The sequence below is a fragment of the Neophocaena asiaeorientalis genome, unplaced genomic scaffold, assembly GCF_003031525.2.
Source record: "Neophocaena asiaeorientalis asiaeorientalis breed wild unplaced genomic scaffold, Neophocaena_asiaeorientalis_V1.1 scaffold340, whole genome shotgun sequence".
Classification (NCBI taxonomy): domain Eukaryota; kingdom Metazoa; phylum Chordata; class Mammalia; order Artiodactyla; family Phocoenidae; genus Neophocaena; species Neophocaena asiaeorientalis.
The window spans coordinates 3,192,807-3,217,209 of NW_020172733.1; the positions used below are offsets into that span (position 1 = coordinate 3,192,807).

General features: G+C 32.4%; 1 protein-coding gene across 1 annotated transcript in view; it reads right to left on the reverse strand.

The window, feature by feature from the left end:
- Window positions 1–24,403, reverse strand: part of ADAMTS20 (ADAM metallopeptidase with thrombospondin type 1 motif 20) — a 194,035-nt gene that overhangs the window by 47,488 nt on the left and 122,144 nt on the right. The gene's annotated exons all lie outside the window — the stretch shown is intronic.

Here is a 24,403-nt window from a genome sequence, read left to right on the forward strand (position 1 = left end):
GATTATTAAGACATTACCATATCTGAGATGTTCTCTTCCTGTTAACACCTACAGCTTTACATGTCACTTAGAACACACTTTAATTCAGTGTGAATTGTTAACGGGTCTTGATAAAATGTATTACATGTACATTCTTTCCTGCTATTTTTTTATTTTTTATTTTTGTATTGAAATGTAGTTGATTTACAATACTGTGTTAGCTTCAGGTTTATAGCAAAGTGATTCAGTTATACATATACAAGTTTCTGTTCTTTTTCAGCATATTTTCTTTTTCATATTCTTTTCCCTTATAGGATATTACAAAATATTGAGTATAGTTCCCTGTGCTATACAGTAGGTCCTGTTGGTTATCTATGTTATATATAGTAGTATGTAAACATTAATCACAGCTTCCTAATTTATCCGTCCCGCCACTTCCCCCTTTGGTAACTATAAATTTGTTTTCTATGTCTGTGAGTCTATTTCTTTTTGGAAATAAGTTCATTTGTATCTTTTTTTTTCAGATTCCACATATAAGCAATATCATATGATATTTGCCTTTGTCTGGCTTACTTCACTTAATATGATAATCTCTAGGTCCATCCATGTTGCTGCAAATGGCATTGTTTCATTCTGAATGTGCCCGATCTCATCTTTCCTACTACTGACCTTCCCTTTCAGATCTACCTTTATGCTCTACTCCTCTTGGTCTCTTATCTTGGGCACTTCCCTGCCTGTTTCTTCACTACATTGTTTATTTTTCAAAGAGTATAACATAGTTTATACTAAAAATATCATATACTATTGAGTACCAGGCGTATATTATCTGGGAGTATACATGCATGTTCACACATACAAGAACGTTTTTCTCCTTGGTGTGTATTTTTTCTAACTTTTAAACTGTGACTTTTTGAACAAAGGAGGATTTATTACTCTCCCTGATAGTCTCTTGTAAAAAGTAATCATTATTGTGAATACTCATGATATGAGCCCAGTAGTACTTATGGAAGATGGAAAAATGTTTACTATTTTATTTACTCTATGAATATTATTGAGTTTCTGTCATATACCAAGAGTAGCATATAAATATAGATTCATTAACCATCTTTTGCCTTGACTTATCCTCAAAGTGCTTATAATCTAAATGACACCATCTATTAAATGAATAATGCCAGAGTACATCTTAAATAATATTAAATTCAATAAAGATCAGAATAAAAATACTACAAGACAGTAAAAACCATTAAGATACTACAATAAAAATATTATTGAATTAAGAAAATAGTGAAAAATAGTCATTTCTTTATGGGATATTTAGTAAGCACTCAGGGAGAGGTGATATTTAAACTCAGTCTTGAAGATGTAGTTTTGTTGATGGACAAAGACAGATGGTCTTGTATATTTGTTTGATGTGCCTTATCTAATGTCCATGTGTCTCTGTTTTGCAAAATTCTCATAGTTCTTTTATCAGTGCCAAGAATCCAAGAATCATGCAGTAAACGTGCAGTAAATTGTTGATATTTCTGATAAGAATGACCAATTCATTTATGAAACTAACACAAGAAGAGACATTAAAGATTCTACTTTAGAATTGAACAATGCATTTCTTCTATAAGCAGTATTTGTGAGTGGAATGTAAACTGGGACATTACAGTTCACTACCAAAATGAGGACTGTTTCTCACAAAACTGAATAGCCTCTCCTCATCTAACTGGAAGTCACCTTGTATTCTTCCTCTTCTTTGTTATTCCTCTGTAACCAAGACTAGTGTTAAACATAATTTTAAACATATTGCTTCTTTATTTTTTTCAAGAACTGACAATGAATCTCTGTTGTCCTTAATACAATACGAAAACAAACCTCTTCCCTGCTTTCTTGATTCACCAAATTTCAGTCAACATCCCTTTCTAGCACAATATTCTGTTTCTTTTCAACACGCAACCTTTGCTCTACTAACATATAACATAATTACTTTCTCTTTAGGGTGACATTTTCACTCACCACTGTACCTGATTCATACTTTTTCCTTTTACTTCGACTAATCACTTGCTCTGGTGCTTTCTAAATAGTACTTATCCATAAAGATCTAAGTCCATCCCATGTCTAAGGTGAATACATATCAATCTTTCACTTCTCTGAACTCTTCTGTCTCTGTTTTTTGGCACTTCATCGTTTTCTATTTTTGTCACATACTTTATCCAAACTTCTAGAGGTCAAGGACCTTTTAGATCACCCACGTCACCCACAAAGTGGAAGGTACGATAAATATCAGCTGATTAATTGATGTTGATTCTTGGTGCAAGTAGTTATTTGTTTTTATTAAACTCTAAAATAATTTATTAAAACAGTTTACTTTTCCATGAAATATATGTATTGGATATTAAACTCAAAGTCTTCTAGGAAAGATAAACAAAACGTATAAAATCAAAGAATTGCAAAGTAAATTATGCTTTCGTTACACTTTTAAAGTAGCACTCTCTTTCCCCAAGATCTGAAAAGGAATAAGTACATTATTTTATCATGTCTGATGAATTCCATGTGGGCATTTAAGTAAAAGAGAACACATTATGCAAAGAATTATGTTTTGGTTGGAACGAAGCAGTCATAGAGTAAATAACTAGTGAAATGTTACCTTCCTTCTCTCAAACCACAATACATTCTGAGTTGTAAAGTTTCTACAAAATAACTTATTTAGTAGAAAAACCCAAACATGGTCATTCTTTGCTCTGGGACCCCAGTAATTCTTTTCATTTTTGTTTTTCTCTATTTTATATCCCTGATACCATCCTATTCCCTTGAGGTTTTATTAACTGTATAATTTTTTTGAACTTTATTTTATTTTTTACACAGCAGGTTCTTATTCATCTGTTTTACACATATCAGTGTATACATGTCAATCCCAATCTCCCAATTCATCCCACCACCACTACCACCACCCCATCCCTCTTTCCCCCCTTGGTGTCCATATGTTTATTCTCTTTATCTGTGTCTCTATTTCTGCCTTGCAAACTGGTTCATCTGTACCATTTTTTGATTAACTGTAAAATTTATTTCCAGCATTCTCATCAAAATTTTTTTTTCTTTAAAATCATCTCTGTTATCCTTAGTTGACAGTCTTACTAACTAACTCTTTCTGAAATTTTTCCATGAATACTAGGGAGCAATAGCTATAGGAAGTGGTGACATTAAATGTAAGTAATCTGAATTGACTATTCTTATAAATTAGGTGAAGACACGTGCCTATTTAAGGAAAACAGGGCGTTCAAAGCAAATGTAGAATTTGCAGGCCCTAAAAATAGAATAGAATATCCAGAACTGTGCAGGTTGACTGGCACATTCAATCTCAAGATGGACAGTCGGAATTAATGAGTCCATTTTCACATGATTAACTTTGGAACAAGTCTATTCTCATATTTTAAATGAAGTTGTACATAATTACAGAATGATTACTTCTGATATTGGAAGTGTGGATTATTGCTTTGTTTGCATATAAGGATACTACAGAAGAATGAATGAACTGACAATTTGTGAGAAACTTGTTAATTTAATTCTAGAAACTTAAATTGCAAAACAAAATAAAACAAGGAAATGAAGTTTACCTAGCTCCAGTTCTAGAAAATGGAAAACCGTGGGGTTTGTGCGTGTGTGTTAGACTTTCATAAACTGTAATGGTGATTGGGTCTCTATCCTCTCTGAAAGTAGTGGGAAACATACTGATATTGGGAGAATTAGTATGTACCCTAATTAACAATAAAATAGACCTGAAAAGTAACTGTTACACTATACCCTTGTCATGTATAAACTGCCTTTTACTGACAACAAACTGGGTAACTGTATGTAAGTTCTTTAATCTCACTCAACCTCTATTTTTCATATGTAATATTAGTAAAAGAATAACTATTTCATATAAATGTCTGGGTAAAGGTAAGGAGAAAGGAATTTTTTAAATGATAGAAGGGGCCAAACTTAAAAAACTCTAAAGAATTTATAATGCTATAGCAAAATGTAAAAAATATTAAAATTAATAAAGAATAAAAAGAATCCTGCAAAACTTAATGTTAATTATATGAAGGACAACCTTGAAAATGTTCTCCATAATGTAAAAGTGAATGGGAAGATGACATAGAGAGAGAATATTGTTTCCTGGAAAACACTCTGCTCATTCCCAGCTCACAACATTTGCACATGTCATGTCCTCCAGTCCCAGCACTCTTCTTCCATTTCAATCCCTACATATTTTTCAGTGCTGAGTTTTAAATCTCATTCCCTCTGCAAAGCCTCCTTTGGCTGCTGGAGGATATCAGTCCAGGCTAGATTAGGTGTGGCTCTTACAGAGCTTTTATACCTCAATACCTGGTTACCTCTTCCCTTGTTTCTTTTCCCTGCTAGACTATAAATTCTACTGGGAACAGACTTATTACAGGAAATCATGAAAAGTAGAAAGAACCCCAGAATCACTTGTTCCTAATTTAATGTGTTATGAACCATTCTTCTTCTCAAAAGAAGAAATAATTGTACCATTGTACAATGAACCATAGTTCTCCTAAAATAATAACTATTCCACTGGTGCTACCTTAGCTGATTTTAGATGGTATATTTTAAATTTAATGCTTAAATTACATAGTAATGGTCAGCTTCAATTTTAGCTATAAAGATCCCTTAGCTAGCTCTTTGAAAACCAGAGTAAAAAAGAAAAGAACCTAAAGTTTGGTTTACTGAAAAACAAGTGAAGTCAAAGTTAAGAGTAAGAATTAATTATTCATGGGATCTATTTTAATTAAGTTTGACTAGAAAAGTAACTAGGCAAAAAAAAAGTAGCTAGACTAGAAATTTGGCTAGAAATGTCTATTTCACTTGCCACTGCATAGTGTCATCTATGGATGAAGGAGCATATTTTTGTTTCTATGTTCGTCATGTAAACTTTAGCTAAATAACTCTAAGAATAAGTACTAAAACTAATATTTGACATTTTATATTAGAAAATTATTATTAGAAACACTTAATATTAGAAAAGAGCTATAACATCAACTATAAGTTCTACATTAAATATTTTTAATGATTATCAAGATAAGCAACCAATCAGTGAAAGCACAGGTTTTACAGAAAAACTTAGCAATTCACATAGATTCTCGGTTTTTTATTTAAAATTTCCTAATTAATTCAATATATAGCCTAAATAATTTCCAGTTCTCTAAATGGACTTCAATCAGTAAATTTGACAATGACCCCATTGTTTAAAGTCAGCAGGGTCAGTTAGTGGTTCAAGGTCAATTAGTCAGAACTAAAAGTATCTTCTAACAATAAAACTACAGCTTCCTTAACATTCCTCTTCATTTGCTGATAAGGAAAATATTTAACATTAAACAAGTATTATCAAAATTTGATAATACTATTGTAAACATTTTATTCTATATCATGGTTTATCACAAACCCTTTCCGGGGTAGTTAAAAATAATGACATTTAGTTTTTCAGCTATCAGAAATAGCATAATTTGACTTAATTTTCGTTTTCCAATGTTGTTATTATGCAAAAAATGACTAATAAGAAAATACAAAACTGAATAAAAGTAAGTGAGTTACTATTAATCAATTTCACTTTGCTTTTCAGAATCTTTGGAATCTTCTGGTTGTTTTTCGAAACATAATCGTTAAGTTGTCAAACAACCTAATGAAGAAACGAATTTTTACTTTATTTCTAGATGTCACATTATCTCTGTTTCCTGACAGCAAGGTCCACAGTCATCTGTTGAAAATGTGAAAGCTCACAACTGGATGGCTGGGAGTCATGTCCATCCTATTGCTTACTGTATGACAGGTATTAGCTAAGACAACCAAGGAAAACCTGCTACCAAGTGACAAAGGGGTTCACACAGTCTTTTTGTTTTAGGAGAGCTAAACTCACAGAAATGCAATCATTACACGTTACAAATCTAAGTCCAAATATACCTTCTCACTACAAACCAGAAATGCTTTCCATCAAGACAGGTGCAACTGAATAAGAAGCATCAATTTACAATGAAAAAAATGGAGAAGTTTTGATTTAAACACAAACGTATCATAGTAGCAAAACATAATCATGTACTTGGAAATAATTTGAGAGGATTAGTTGTCATTTTCTTTGTCTTTATGGCAATTCCAAAAGTATCAATGAATTTCTCACTATAGGAACATGTATTATTTATCTTTGTTTTGAACTTTTCAAAACTAAACAGTTGTATGCTTCTATAGTAAAGTTAAATTTTAAATTTTTTATGGAAAATTTTTGATCATAGCTATTTTGCCAGAGAATTTTTTAAACTATGTTTTGGTGATTATGTTAAATGTCTTTACAACACTCTTATGAAACAAAAAAATTGTCTATGAAATGACATATTACAAAGGGAAATAATAGAGTTTCAGGCCAAAACAGTCCAGAAGTTAGATATTCTATGGAATAAAACACTATTGTGTGTATGCATTCATGGATATATATGTTTCTTTTTTTCTTTCTGATTTTTAAGAAGCCTATTATAACATTCTCTAAATAAAGTAAAGAGGCTAATCAAACAAACAGACTACATCTAAACCCCAGGAACAGCATGGGTTTTTTAAATTTCAGGAAGACAACGATAACTATCTAAGAGAAAAGCCCCACTATAGAAAAATCTTAGCTATGAGTTTTATACAACTATTAATACTTTGTAATTAAGGGCATTCCTTACAATGGTGGAATACTATTTTAAATTGAGCTCCAAAACTATTAGAGAAGTAAAAAATTAAAGTAGTTAGAGCAAAACAGCCAGAGTATAGTAGAGTAGAGTATCTCTCTGTTTAAAGAGAAGCAAAAAAATGACAAAAATATGCATATTAAGAGTAGAGTGTCAACTCTGTAAATATAGTACTGCTACTGTTCCTTTAATTCAATGCATATGTGCAGTAAGGAGTAAGATACTAAATCTTATCAACAGGGACCCCATTCATAGTATTTCCTGAAAGATTATACTTAGAGTTTTAAAGTTTAATGGAGTTTGAATATTTCCTTTTTAACCTGTTACAGACACCCTTTGACTATGCAGCTTTAATAATCCAAGACAGCATTTGGTTTTTAGAATATGTACTACTGAAATATTTCATTCAGTTGCATTGTATCTGATTATATTTAAAATCTGCAAATTTAGACATTTAAAAATTTTCAAGTCAGATTCATTTGCAAAGATGCTTGAGTCTCAACTGAAAGGACAAAGAAATATATGCTTAATAACAAACATATCCAGTAAACTTTCACTACATTTATATTATTGTAAAAATTATAATATTTTGATTTCTATTTCATGTTCTAAAATTTTTTGGGGGGGTATATATTTACATACACACACAAAATGGACTTACAGTTCTAAGCTAGTCAATGCAACACAATTATCTCATGTATAATTTATCTGGCTAATTCAATTGCAAGTAATATTTAAAGATAATTTACTATAATATAATTATGGCTATGGAAAAATTTTGTGATTATTTTCACTTTCAAATATAAAACCTGAAGCAAAATTGCAATAACTCATGCAAGTACTTTATACAGAAAATTTCACTTATCATATACTGTTTTCCACACATAAATATTAGGAAATTGGGATAAAAATCACCCCAGTATATGGTAACTAAAATACTCAATTATTGGATTCATTTTCTTCAATAATAAGATTTGATAAACAATCCCTATAAACATGCAAACATGAGTTACTGAACTCAGGTTTATTTTGCTAGAAACAACAGTAAGTGTAAGTCTAATTCAAAATGTAAGCACTATTTGTAGCAAATAAAATTGCTAAGGAAAAACTGGCATTAGTTTAAAGCTTGTAGATTATTCTTTTAACTTTCTGTCTAATAGTATAGTGTGTGTGCATTACAAAGGAGTAATGAACATTTCAGACTCCTCTGTAAAATCTCATCTAAAGAGTTCCTGTTCAGAGATTTTATTGACTCAGTAACATAAATCTTAACAATTACATGGTATCAGGAAAAAAACAGTTACTCTCAATATGAGAATAATATAACTCTTGTCTAATTTTAACAATTCTTTAGGGGTCATTATTGTGCATTTACTTTTTCTTGATGTCTTTATACAAATCACAACAACTGGGACATTACTTTTGTTAGATGGTATGGCACGTTCCGTGATAAAAACCCACATTTTAACCCCTGGAAGCTGCATTCAGAACCATGAGCATCTGCTTTCCTGGATGGAACAAAGCAGAAAACTATTCAGTGTGGGTAGATCATAAAAAGGTAAAGAGATCAGAAAAATAACTAAAGCATACCTTTAAAAAAATAGATTGACTTTCAAGGCATTACTTACTATGGTAACATTTACAAAATTCTTAAAATCAAGTGCCAACAGAATAGCAGGATTTACCATTTCAAGTTTCTACAAATGTTTTCATGCTAGCTGTGGGAGTTAACAGAAGTAAAGCCAAGAAGTTTGCTTTCAAGTTGGGTTATAAAGATCTGAAAAGGAATATGCACAGAGAACTCTCAGATGAGAAATAAAAAATGAGCTCTATGAGGGCTTTGATAAGGGAAAAGTCAGAGTTGAAATTAAAGGAGCGATACCCACTGCACCTATTCATGTCTATTTATCATATGCAATAAAGGTTGTGAGGCAAAAATGTTTTGGGGATTAATTTTTCAGTGAACTTAAGCTAATTTTAAAATTATATTAATCAGATAAAGATTATTTATGTTAAAATTTAAGGCGGGGTTTTATAGTTTTTACTACTGGGGAGTGGAAGATAGAATAGTAAAAAGGGCATGGGATTTGGAATCAGAGACCTACACTTGAACCTCAATTGTCAGCAGTTTAACAGCCTTAGGCTAGGTCTTAACCTTCCTAGTCCTCAATTTTCTCATCATAAAGTGGCAGTAATAACACCTACATCTCAGGGTAGTTGTGAGATTAAAGGTGATAATGGATGAATGAACCTAAAACAGTGCTTGACACAATACTCTAAAGTCATATTAAACCTCTGTTCCCCTGTCTTTTTCTTCCTTTCCCAAATCCTCAGTAAATAAATTTTCAAAAAGGTAGTGAAAATACAATCCATGGTGTGGGTTTCTCTATTAAACACTTGAATGGAATAGGGGCATGGTTCAACACTCATACATTTGTAGTTCATTCAGTAGTGAGAGAAGGAGGGTAACCACCTCAAGGGAATTCAGGTAAGACCCTATCTTGTTCCCTCTGTAAAAAAATTCTGTTTACCAAGATGCTGAAAAACTCATCAGACATACTTCAAGTTATTTCAGAGTGGAGAGAAGGAAGACAAAATAGAATAGGAGGTGAATAGACATATGGTCAAAAAAAAACCCCAACAAAAACCTAACCAGTTTCCATTAAAAATGATGGAGTGATCATATGTGTTCATTTCCCCCTCCCTCCTTGATTTTTTTTTCAACCCACAAAGTCAAAGCCAATAAAACAGACTGGAAGATGCAAAGAGAAAAGACCAATGTGAAGCAAGACAACCTTGTACCTACAAGACCTCTGAACCACTTAGCACCTGGATGCAACAAGAAGGGCTACATCTCCTCAACTCCTCTTTAGGCAGATGAGGGGTTTATTCTTTGGAGAAATTAAATTGCAGGGGTTCCAGAGTTGGGGATGCTGGAGGAAGAATAAGGGAATTCTACGCATTGAACTCTTGACCCTTAATCTCTCTGCCCCGAGTACTCTTGCACACTGGCAGGACGTTCAAGGGTTCTTCTCTGAGAAACTGGGTCTCCAAGATAAAAGACCTTAAACTATTGACTTACAGGGAATATCATCATCACTAGATGCTATCCAGACGCAGTTTCATATCAATTCTCTAGTGCCTTACTCTTAAATATGAGCTGCAGAAAATTATCAACTTTTGAAAGAAAAGACTTCCATAGGAAAACCAGAAAACCACTCCCACCCTTACCCAAAGAAAGGGTCCAAATGATAAGGAGACCATCAAGAGAGAATCTCCCCTCAAAAAACAGTAATTAATATGAGAGAGAGAGACTAGATGCTGTATGGGCAAAAGAAGAATAGAATACTATGACCCCAAAGCAATCAGAATGCAAGAAAAGGCTTTGGATAATTCAATATGTAATAACATAAATAATTCAAGAGATGGTTTATACACTGACAAAGTTTCCCATCAAGTAAAATCAAATGACAGAGACAGAAAATAAGAGAATAAAAACAAGAGAATTAGAGGATCAAGAATTCTAATATTCAACTAGAAAGAGTTCAAGAAAGAACAATGAAAATAGTTGCATAGATATTATCTAAGAAATAACAAAATTGATTTTCTCAGCACAAGTCTCCTTAATGAAAGGGCCTATAGAATGCCTAACAAACTGAATTTTAAACACACACAAACACTAAGTCACTTTATCATGCAATATCAGAACAACAGGGACAAGGGTACCAAAAGCTTCAGTGACACAGATATGAAGACAAAGGCACCTACAACAAATCAGGAGTCAGAATCACCAGACATCTCAGAATGCTAAAGGATAAGGTAATCCCTTAAAAATTCTGAGGGAAATTATTTTCAAGCCAGAATTCTAAAACCAGCCAAATTATCAATGAAATATGAGGACTGACCAAAGACATTTTCAGATTTGCACAAAAGGAAAAATGTATCTCCCATTTTTCATCTTTCCAGAAGATACAGAGAAGTGTTCTCATATCCAAGAGTAAATTAAAAAAAAAAAAAAAAGCATGTGATGCAAGAAAAAGTCATCATAATCGAAATTGAGTGAAAGGGTTCATAGGATTAGAGAATGGTCAGCAAGGTTGTTTGTCCTGGCCAGATCAGAAGAGGATAAATGGGGGTCAGGGGGCTCTGGGAGGAGTCTAGGAAAGAGAAATATCTGAGCATTTAGAAAAAAACATTCATAGAGATTTTATATACCTGTTCAAGCACTTGAGAGAAAAAATAATAATTGGAACATTCAAAGAAAAACTAAGCAAATTTTTAAAGGAAGCAATTACTAACTTTAGGAAAATCAGAGTTGTGCAAGAAAGGAGCAGTGCTTTAGGGACCTCCTTGGTGGCGCAGTGGTTAAGAAACTACCTGCCAATGCTGGGGACACAGGTTCGTAGCCCTGGTCCAGAAAGATCCCACATGCTGCAAAGCAAGTAAGCCCCGTGTGCAACAACTAATGAGCCCGCACGCCTAGAGCCTGTGCTCCGCAGCAAGAGAAGCCACCGCAAGAAGCCCGCGCACCACAGTGAAGAGTAGCCCCCGTTCACTCCAACTAGAGAAAGCCTGCGTGCAGCAACGAAGACCCAACGCAGCCCAAAAATAAATTAATTAATTAATTTTTCAAAAAGGAGCACAGTGCTTCCAAGTACACTACTTGGCTTCACAGTGACGTAAGGAACACTAACTGTTGACTGAATCAAGATTTATTTTGAAGATAGGATTGTAGAATTAGCAGTCCATTTAGGAATTAGATAGTCAACCTCTATAAAAGGAAGTCAATAGGTAATTTTTTTTTTTTGATGCATCAAGAAATAGCAGAGTAAGCCTGTTTGGGAATAAGGAAGTACGTATCAGAAGACATAGATAAAAAGATTTAAAGATTAATTCTGGGTTAGGAAAGACTGCAACAGGAGATAGCTTTTTTTCTTTATCTTTATTTTAGCACCACTTATTTTTTTAACTATGTACATGTGTTACATTAATAAGACTATATTCAAAACTGTAATCGATGATATTTAGTTCATTAATGGAGATCAATGCCAAACTGGGTGAGCTCTCTCTAGAGGTATGTGCTTGAGCTCTGGATCCACCTGGGTATGGAGGAGACTATTAATTACTTTATGAAGACATGAAATGCACGCTTCCCAATTTACTTATGACATAAAGTTGGAAGGATTTATTTAAAAGTCAAATATGAGAATTTAAATAAAAACTATATGAATGCAAACTACTAGAGAAAAAAATAGAAGTTCTATACTTTTACTTAAAAATATCTACTGCTAAGAAAAAATAAAATGATTAATAACAGTATCATATACCATACATATTAGGCTTATACTGATGTAAGATCAGTATAAAAAAAACTAGATGACCACTAGGAACTGAAATTTGATGCAATATTGATTATTATTGGGCTCAGTGTTCATATCAAGGGTGGCAATATTCTTTTTACAGTTAGACCATTTTTGCTAATGAATGAAATTCTAGATGTTAGATTTTGAAAGAGAAGTAAAAATAGGCGATTGCAATGATTAAAGAGTTGAACAAAATAAATATATTTAACAAGGAAAACAGAAAAATAGCTGCCTTCAAGTATTTGCTCTGTAGAGGAGGAATTTGATGTAGTCTTACTTCAGGGTGCAGAGTGAGAGTTACAGAGGAATATTCCATATATATCAATTTTACCTCAAAATACAGAAGAGCAATCATATAATTTTCCTAAAAAGAAGTGGATTATGTTGTGTTATGTATGGTCTCCAACTTTAGAAAGGTTCATCAACGTAGAAACTGTGTATAATTCAGATGAGAAACTTAGTAAATAATGTATGCTTTGTGTAGAACGATAGGAAAGAGGAAATTGCAAGTCTCTCCCAATTTTAAAGGTATAATACCAAAAAATGTAAGAAAACAGTATTTTTAAAACATTTCAAGAATCACAATAATTTAACTTTTTAGATATATATTTATGGGTTTATTTTTAAAGTTGTATTATTTACTCAAACCAGAAAATCCAAATTCCTGCACACCTGAATTACAGGACATCCATTGGTAGGAGAATATGCCATCCTTTACTTCTTAAGAAATTTCAAATAAATCTTATAGTTTTATATTGCCTCATTTACTATGACATAGGTATCTGAATGAAATCATGAAGTTATTCCCAGACTTATAAATTTTAGTTTCTGATAAAATAGCTTTCAAAAAAGAATCTGCTTTTTATTATCATAGCCACAGCTAAAATCTTTCCAACTAATTTCTCTTTTAAAAACTTCTCTAGAGTTTTCCTAAGCATTAAAATATATATACACGGAAATATTTTCCCAGTCAATAAGGAAATGAGTTTTATGTACAAGTTTTCTCCATATTTTGACTTAAAAATAACTTAAAAATCCTCATAGTTTGAGAGTGACACAGGCATAAAAACTTGAAGACAATGTTTAATTTCATGAAATACAAAAAAGTCTCCAAAGCTCTCCTCAATATAAACCATAATCTTAAATGGCGTAATTATGTCTAAATAAATAGCATATCCTTGTTAACATAATAGAAATTTGGATATTAGGATGATTTTCATGTATAAATTGTGCATCAACAAAAATAACTAGACTTTCTACCAAAATATGCCCACACATTAAAGATGCTGAAATAAAAAATAAATGAGAATTCTAAACTTAATAAGGTCAGAAACCACATCTATAAATGTTTACTGAATGAAAAAATGTTATGTAGGAAAAAAACGAGCAAATACATACAAACAAACATCACTTAAATATGCAGTTTATGTTATCTGAATGAGGTAGAGTTGAATGGCCCTTAATTCTACCAAAATTACATAGAAAAGAAAGCTTCATGTAATTTAGATCTCTTTCTCCAAGATTTTTGTTGTTGTTTTACTGATTCTATGGGGTGCCTTGTGGATCAGCAGAGATGAGAAACATCTCCTGGTTTCATCTAAAATTAAGATCTTGCCAATTTTAGCAATGAAATGCTGACTTGGAGACTGGAGCCCATGTGAGCTCCTACTGTTCTTTTGAGCCTGGATGCTGAAGAAATGTCCACTGATGTGAGAGGAGCCAGGCCTGATTATCTTCCCTATTCCCAGATCTGAAAATATTCCTAAGGCCCATGAATAAACAGTAAAAAAGCTTCCCTCAGATGGAAGGATGCAAACTCTGGTGGTAGAATATGGAGTCATTTTTTATTAGTGTGGCAGTAAAAAGTTCCTTTTATTCTTTCACTCTCCTATAAAGAATATATTCTCACAGAGCACACATCACCATTTACACGGTACAATTTGCACATTTTAATTCTCACACTATATTTAATGATATCCCAGAGTGATTAATCTTTAAACACACAAAATGCTTTCTGGTTCTACCTATTGAATATTATTATATTTGCATTTGTTTATGATGGGTAAAGTCTACTATAAGAAAAAATATTTTTGTGAATATATTTATACCCTGAAAAAATTACAGGCTAGAAATAAAAATGGTTCTACTTTGGGCAAGCCTTTTTTTGACAATTTTAATAATTTCACCAAAGTTCTCTTCCCCAGAAGTCTGACTGCTTGCCACAGTATTTTCAATTCTGTTTTTATTTATATTTTGGAACTAGGTTAGAATCATATTTCCTGCTATTAATAAATATCACATTAAAAGAAACGTTTGTCTCAAAAATGATGATAGTCATCTCTTTAAATGTATTAATTTGTTGTTGCTTTAGTCTTTTTTTATCCAGCTGTAATATGTAATATCTTCTGTTTCATGATACATTCGTGTTTTTATCCTCCACACCAAGTACTATGGAACCATCGTTAACACACACTAACTGCTATGTAAATATCTACTGAATGAATAACTTAAGAGAAATCCATGAAGATTATAAATTTTGAAGTCTGATAATATCAAGTGTTGGGAAGGATATGGAGCAACTGTAATTCCCATACAACCCTTCAGAAAACTGTCAGTATTTACTAAACCAGAACCTAAGCATTAACCAAGATTCAACTCCTGTCTACCTACCCAACAGATGTGCATGTACATATTCACCAAAAACATGTGTGAGAGATGTTCATAACAGCATTATTTGTATATCCCAAATTAAAAACAACTCCAATTGCTTGTCAACTGGAGAATATTCATATAAATTCATTAATTTATTCACACAACAAATTTATTCATACAGTACTAGAATGTAATAAGAAACTACAATTACATGCAACATGAATGAATCACACAAATGTCATATTGTGACTCTCACAAACAAATTCTCTAAGTTCCATTTATATAAAGTCCAAAGACAGGCAGACTTATTAGTGATATTTGATGTTTGAATATGGGTAGCTTTGGGGGGTATAGTGATTGCAAGGGGTATGTGGGGAAATTTCTGGGGTGCTGTTCTTGGTCTGGGTGTTGGCTACTCAGGTGTGTTCACTAAAATTCACTGAATTGTACCTTTATGATTGAAAGTATTGCTGAATGTCACATTTCCTAATAGTGTGAAGAAGAAGCCAAACTCTAGTCCGAATTGATTTCTTTCTTACACTAGAGTATTTTTGCTTCAGTAGATCTTGTTGCAGATTGTTCAATGTGTTATACTTATCTACTGCGTTTGGATTTTTAGCTTTTTGAGGAAAGAGAATTAGTACTTATTATTGGATAAGTGATAATAAAAAGCAAAAGACATTGAGTCTTTAAGCAACAGGCCCTATGCTAATCACTTTACCCATTGTCCATTTAATACTAAAAAGTGTCCTCTTTCGGTAGGCACTATTATTATATTCTATGAAACAAAATTTTCAAAATGTTCAGTAACTTTCCAAAAGTCACTCAGTTAAATAATAGCAGTTTTAACTCAAACGTAGGCATTCTAACACCACAACTCTTAATCACAAGATCTAGAATAGACTTACTATTAAAAGTTTCAGTAGGCTTAGGAATAATGATATTGCTTCAAACTCTTTTGGTAAACGAAAATTTACATTTCTCTTGGTGAAGTCAAGATTATATTCTCTTACGTGAAACTAATACAAAGCTAAGTTATACACCATCAAACGGGCCGCTCAATCTGCAGTTTGTAATCATAGTAAATTCTTGACTCATTGCCCAAACTTTTTACTCTCTTCAAGCCCAAACTTAATTTATCTTAAAATTATCCAACATGACTTTTCTCAACTTTATTATCTTGACAATACAATACTCGACAAGATGTTCTCTTATACATCTTCTCCTCCCATTTGCAAAAAATAGTCCCATGAATCTCTCCTCTACCAGCTTCTTCTACTCCACTACAATTTGAGTGTTGTGAGTAATCCATAAATACGTGATGAGTAACTGAACATTACCTAAATCATCAGCTAAACTTTTAGAAGTGTCTCCGCTTGGACTTCTCATCTCCAGTCTCTGATATTTTCAATGTGTTTATAATTTATGATAAGAATTGCCTATGAATTTTCCTAAAACACTGCTGTGTTCCCACTCCAAAAAATTCAATGTTTTTTAACAAACTTAAAGAATTTTTCCATTTTTAAATTCTCTCAAGCATGATACGTATTGGTCCTCCTTGCTATGGCTCAATTCATATTTCATATTTCTAACTTTATTCTTGCCCCTTGTCTCTCACAAACCAACCTACACTAGTCAAATAACTACTTTTTCTGGCCTCTGGTTTTGCTCAGGGTGATCTCCAACCTGGTTACTCCTTTTCCACTCAAATCCTATCTACCCATCAAGGCTTCTGCCTTCTTCATAAAGTCTTACGTTTCTCCAACTGGATGCACATTTTCTGACTTTCCATGACATCCATTTCTGCCTTGTGATTTGTGTATATATTTATTTTTCCCTGGACTGTCCCTTGAGTACAGTATGTCATTCTTATTCATCTTTAGCTTTCTTAGTCCAGTGCCTGTTATAGATGGGCTCTTAATAATCTTGAATGGATTGATGGGGATTAATTTTGGGGAACTCAGTGGCCACCATTCCCTTCATAGTTACCTCCAAAGTCTCTGAGTTTCCCTGGGTCACAACTGTAAAATGTCAAAAGTTCAGGGAGATTGAAAATAGCTCAGAGCAGTCTTAGAGAATCACCTTAGAGCTCAGTTACAACTGATAGAGAAGAATTTGTTATGTGATCTACCAAAAACTCTGTAATACATCATTTAACTTTCACAAATATATGAATGTCATATAATGCATATTATATGATAGCAGGGTTTTAGTACAAAGGTCATATCACAATAGGACATGATAGAGAACCTTCCTAGATATAGCCTACTAGATTTAGGTACATTGGTGAGTTTAAGTTTACCCAATCGTGGGTAGGGGAGTACAACCAAGAAGCAGATGATGGTGTCTATGAAAACAAATTACATAATTCCAATCCTTACTGTGTAACGTATAAGGTTTTAGAGATGTTACTGAACCGTTAAGTCTCAAGTATATCTCAGAGGCAAGGTGATTCAATGGAGTACCAGAAACATTTTTTAATAGTCTCTGTTCACATTTGTTTTCATCTAAAGTAAGAAAATAAGCTTTACTATATGGGGTTATATGTCAGCCTGATATGTAATGCATATAATACATTAGGTATCCTGGCAGGGAGATCATCACTTGCCACTCACTTTCAGTGTACCCACCACACTTCACACACACCCACTTAGGAAGATGAACAGATTACAGTACATGTATCAACTCATAACACTATAATCAGATGAGTACCATGACACACTGCTCCTGCTGGTTTTTCAGTTTTAAGCCACAGAGTTTTGCCGATTGTGTTCAAATTACCAAATGGGATCATGAAGATGAATTACTAATTTTTCTATTATGAAAAGAGGCTTGTTCCAAAATCAGCAGATTTTTTTCTATGATAAGGATTAAAATGTTATATCTGTCACTTAAACAAATAGACTTACAATCTCTCCTTTAAGATAAAGGAAACATTTAAGACTGGATGAGAAAGCAACTGCTTTTGGAAAATCCTTCTAAGGAGAGAACATTTTGAAATGTTTGGAAGTGTTTCTAGTGTTATGGGACTTTGTTACCATAAGTATGCCAACGATAAAAATTCTCCAGTGTATTTTTAAAACTTTGGAGCAAGATTTTCTAGTATGTTTAAATTGCTTCCAAATCTTTCAAAGTTTCACGGTTTTAACAGTATTTGTTGGGGAAGATGGCGGAAGAGTAAGACGTGGAGATCACCTTCCTCCCCACAGATACACCAGAAATACATCTACACGTGGAACAACTCCTACAGAGCACTTACTGAACGCTGGCAGAAGACCTCAGACCTCCCAAAAGGCAAGAAACCCCCCACGAAACTGGTTAGGGCAAAAGAAAAAAATAAACAGAGACAAAAGGATAGGGGTGGGTCCTGCACCAGCGGGAGGGAGCTGTGAAGGAGGAAAAGTGTCCACACACTAGGAAGCCCTTTTGCAGGCGGAGACTGCGGGTGGTGGAGTGGGGGAGCTTCGCTTCGGAGCCGCGGAGGAGAGCACAGCAACAGGGGTGCGGAGGGCAAAGCGGAGAGATTCCAGCACAGAGGATCAGGGCCGACTGGCATTCACCAGCCAACATATTAATCAAACTGTCAAAAATTAAATACAAAGAAAGCATATTAAAAGCAGCAAGGGAAGAACAATAAATAGCACACAAGGGAATCCACATAAGGTTAACAGCTTATCTTTCAGCAGAAACTCTCAAGCCAGAAGGGAGTGGCAGGACATATTGAAAGTGTTGAAGAGATCAGCTCGGTGCTTTGTGACTGCCTGGAGGGGTGGGATAGGGAGGTTGGGAGGGAGGGTGACAGAAGCGGGAAGAGATATGGGAACATATGTATATATATAACTGACTCATTTTGTTGTGAAGCTGAAACTAACATACCATTGTAAAGCAATTATACTCCAATTAAAAAAAAAAAAACAAAACCCAGTATTTGTTAAAATATAAAGATATAACCCCTTCCAGTACTTTTCAAGAAGCAAATGACAGAATGGAAAATGGAAATTCATCAATTTTCAATAAAATTTTTTAAAATAACTGGTATGATCCAATGATTTAAAATCAATGACTAGTTTATAACAGGAACATCCAGTGATAAACTTTGCTATATGGAGGTATGCATTTAGCAAAGTAATTTTTTCAGCTATGGAAGCTACTGAAATCACATATTGGAATAAACCAGACTTTTGAATTGCTCTAACAGTACTAAAACAAGATTTTCAAACTAATGAAACATTCTACCACTTTTTAAACATGAGATGAGTACAATAATAGTTCACTGAGAGAAAAACTTTATTATCCATAAAATTAAAAATATATTTAATATTCATCTTATCCTTTTAAATTTATATGTTCTATAAATCACATTTATATATTAGTTTATGCTTGCAATGTATAGATATATAATAATATATAAGGGTATGTGATCAAAATATTTTACTGAGAAATGTACATATAATTAAAAATTAGAAATTGTCTAAAAAATGTCAAATAGACTCTTTAAAGTGTTAATGTTTGACTCTGTTGTAATTATATAGGAACTAAAATCTGATTTTCAGTCTACCGAAAGTTGACACAAAATTATAACAAAAAATTAGGGATGTAATAAATGCACTAATATTAACAATGCCTGTATATCTCATACAGCACATAGATATTGTAGAATACTGAGACTGTTCTTCTAAAACATCTAAAAATCTATTTCCAGAAATTCTTAAACATTCTGAAGCATTATGTCTGGGAAAATAGAATTACAATGGAAACATGACCATCCATTTTCTTCATATAAAGAAAAATATAGCAGTATCACCATTTCACGTTGACATGTGTTTTAGAGTTATTTTAAACTCTACATTCTAACTTCACTCAACCAAACACACTTACAAGTATGTTTTTTTACATTCTTATCATTAGATTATCTCCTTAAATTTTTCCTAAGTCACACATTTCAAACCTGCAAGGTCCATTTATATCTCCAAAATTATTTTCAAAGCATCATATCTAGGGCAAACTATAAATCAGTCTACATTCTCCCTTTCGGTGATTCATGAAATTTATGCACACAGACAAAAAAAAAAGATGCTGCGATTAGGCAAAAACTAACCTATTCTTCTAGCACAGAGACTTGGACGCCACTCATCTCTAGCCAGGTTATAATGGAATACCTCCTTCTAGTTAAGGCTTTCTAGAAGGATCTACTGGAATAATTACTATGCTTTCAAATACAATTCTTATTACCAATTCTTGGATAATTATAATCTATTGAGCCCCCGATATTATGAGTCTTCAATATTATAAATCACAAAGTTGTTACTGAAATAAGATAGGAATCCCATTCTGCTTCTGATCATCTGTTCATCTGGTACCTTCACCACTAAACTGCAAACTCCTTGTACACAAGGACTGTGCCTGATTTATGTCTAGTGACTAACACAGTGCCGAACATGTAGGGGATGCTCATAATTTGGGGGAGAGCTGATGAATGTACCATAGAATGATATGGCAATATAATAAATGGAAACATTATTTCAACAGATTTCTATGATAAATTGGAAATAAAATAGATTACCAGTCTGTTGCTATACTTGCGTGTATCTTTTCCAAATTTACGAAAATAACTGATTACTATAAATTGTTTTACTGAACACTCCACTTTACAAAGAATTGACAGTTTCTTGAAACCATTTCCCCACACATTACCTTGTTCCCCTGGCTGATTCTGGTCTTAGGAGCAGTGGAGCCAGTAACAAGTTCCTTCCCGAGTACATTACACCTTGAGTTCCCACTCAAGTTTAACAGGCCACAGTTTAACAGGCTGCCTGACCCCTCTCCTCAGTCCCTCAGTGTTCTTTTGTTACACAAAACTGTTAAATTGACAAACTGCAGATTTACTAGGTGTGTACGGCTACCCCATGCTCATTTCTGAAAGCGCCTCTATTTGTCGCATTCTGTTGTATCATATTAGAAATTTAGTGCTCTCTCTCTCTATATATACACACATATATATATTTTAACACAAGGCTACAGGAGGGTATTATTTTAAAAAGAGACACTTGGGAAAAAGGACTAGCATCAAGAGGGTTCAAGTACCAAGCTTTCCTTTTTAAAAAATAATTTTCTCATTTTTAGAGGAAAAAACAATCTTGAATGGGAAAAATACTCTCTTTACCTCTGTGTGATCATTATTAACCCCAGAACACAATGGAATACACATCATTTTCTTACCAAACATGAATTCATTTTATGTAGGGAATAAAACAATATTCATTTTATGTAGGAATATTCTAGGAAAATAAGTCACTTAAATGAGGTTTAGGGGGAAATAAAGATAAGTTAATATAAATTTATTTAAAGAGCATTTGCTAGAATAGTTTATGTTACATGTAGTGTCCCTTACAATATAAAGGAAAAATAAAACTTTTACTCATCTTTTAAAGACTACCCTGGGCAAGAGCACATCTACTGTTAACTTACTAAATAAATTTGCTTACATCACAAATTTTTATTCATTATTTATAATATATGAAAAGAATATTAAAACTTCTAGTATTTAAAAATTGATAGTCAACAATAAATCTTATTTTTAAATACCAATGTTAGTTTCTAATAGGATTATCTGAAAAATAGCAGTAGCTTATACATATACTCAGTAAAATTATGAAAACATATACTATTCAACAATTGAATGTTTAATAAGAAAAATTAACAATTTGTTATTTAAGAAAAATACATCAAAAGAAAAGAGGCATTCATTATAATACAGGATCTGTTCAGTGACTTAAAACATTTTAGGTATTGATCCAAGGAATGAAAATATAACATACATGTGAATTATGCAAAGCACAAAGCCACAACACATCATTAATAAGCAAGGGTTAAAATACAAGCATTTCACATTGACTAATCACAAAAATGCAGTCATTAAATTAACAGACAGACGTTAAGATTTATTTATTCCTTTCTTTAATCATGCTTATAAATTATTACAACACAAGGTTTCCAACATGGAGAAAATTTAAATGTATATTTACAACTTTTCTCCTAGTTACATTTTAATGATTTAGCACTTGGTATTTTAATTTTGCTTTAAAATGAAAAGTGTTTAAGATTTCATGTCATTCATATATGTGTGTATATATATATATATATATATATATATATATATACACACACACACACGTATATATATACATACACATACATTTCTTAATTTTCTAACCTAGTAAATAGGATCTGAAATTAAAGTTATACATGAAAGAATATCAACCTGATATGTTAATTAGAGGTATTCTGAAATTTGGCTAATATGTAACAACACTAAAAGAGGTAAAGGGTTATATCTGGTTTTAACAACAAAACTTCAGATCACTTAAACCCTTTTAATATAAAAGGCTAATTTAAGGAATAAAATTCTTCATATAATAAGAAATCCAGGTACTCTAATGATATATATTTACTTTATACCTATAAAAAGTTAATAAATAAAGTTTATAAAAATTCTGATATATACATCTACTGTGACTTTTAAATTTTTATCTTCAATTTATCAAAAAAATTACAGTTCTTTCCTAGTGCAAAGACTGAATTAGTCAATGAACTCCTTTGTGGAACAGACATGTATTAAATAATTGAAGACTTTTATATTTCTGTCTTATATTTTTTAATTTGTGGTTATTGTTTTCTTGGTCATTTGTTTATTGTGAGGTTGAAAAAAGTTACGTCTACACAGAGTCTTTAATGAACGTTCAGGTTTTTCACTTATGACATCATTTACATACAAAAAAATAACATGACACAAATATATTGGAATGTAGTATTAGATATTATTCCAATACAAGAAATATTGTGTGATGTTGTACACCTTAAACTTATACAATATGACCATATATATCTCAATAAAGCTGGGGAAAAATTATGTGAATATTACAGTGAATATGTAGAGAAGATTGATAAACATTAAGGTATTTTAAAATGTTAAAGGATCAAAAACATCTAAAACTGACCCCAAATGAATATTTGCAATTCTAATATGCTATAACTTTAAGTACATTTTACATTAAATTTTAAAAGTTTTATAATGTTATTAAATAGAACAGGAGTCAACAAGCTTTCCCCAGAAAGGACCAAATAGTAAATATTTCAGGCTTTGAGGGCCAGTCTCTATTGCAACTAATGAACTCTGCTTTGTAGTGCAAAAGCAGCCATAGATAATACATAAAAAGTTGTGCATGACTGTGTTCCAATAAAACTTATTTACAAAAATAGGCAATGGGCCAGATTTCATAGTTTGCTGACCCCTGAAATAGAAAATCTGATTCAAAAGCACTTAATTTTAGGAACTTCAATATCTAGCACAAAGCAGGAGACATAAGTAAATGTCTAATGCTTCGTGAATTAATGAATTCATGAACGAGTGGGGAAAATAAAACCTTCGTGTCTTCTTTCCTAATTGAGGCAAAATTCCAAGAAGGCAATCTATGGATTAAGTCTTATTAAGAACTAGGCTTGCAAATTAAACCAATAAAATGAAAGAAAATGTAACAGAGATATAGTAAGGAGAAAGTGAATTTCCAATCTAAAATGACTAACAAAAAATATCTTTATAGTGAGTTCCTACAGTATTTCACATCTCTCCAACTAAACTGTAAACTCCATAGGGGTAAGAAATATGTCTTTATTATTCCTGTAGCACAGTACCTAGGATATAGCAGATGGTCAGTGAACATTTTATTAAGTAAATATGTGAATGCTTTCCATAGCAAAATACGTTTTTTGTTAGTTCCTGAAAAGTAATGGCTCTCTACTTCTAATGCAGCCATTTAACTTTAAGACCCTCCTATAAAGTTAAAATGTTCTGTTGTTTTGTATCAGTCACACTGACTCTAAAGATGAATTTCAGCCTGAACTGGAACTTGACCTGTTCTTCAAATAGCATGAATTGAAACAGGTTTACATTTCATCATAAAGCTTTGACTTGGGTGAAGTAAAACAAGTGTACACATCAGGGTTGGATATAAAACCAGAGTTATAATTATTTTCCAAATAAAGAACTGTTTAACTTTATAAATTTAATTATAAATAGATTATAGACTCCAATCAGGTTTTCACCTGAGAGAAGTATACTTAGTTGTTCATGATTTAAAATATCAAAAGTGACCAAAATGCTAATTTCAATATATTTATATATTAATTATTCTTCAAAGCCTGGTATTTGAAAAATACTAGAGGAAATTAATCATTCATAAATATTTATGAATTTTGTCTATGGCTCCAAAAAAAATAAAAAATTAAAACAGTTCAAAACACAGTAACTCCACACAGTGGAAGAAATGAATATTCTTATAAACTACTATATAAATCATACTTTTCCATGATGTATGTGACAAACTGTAAATAATTAATTTACTTTGTGTAAGTAAATTTCTCTATATATTTAATACAATATTTTCACATTTCCAAACAAAATACTAAGTTTAACAATGATAAAAACAAGAATGTTACTTGCTTTTAGATCAGTTATTGGACATTGACAGACAAAAGCCACAAACAGTTATATACTCAAACAAGACACAGCCTTAACTCGCCATTGTTATAAGCACAATGTTAACATTATGCACAAATGTAAATAGTAAAATGTTTCCAATTAATTTGTGGGCAAGCCAAAGGTGTACTGGAGAAAGATACTGCCATTAGTGCTACGGTTCAAAA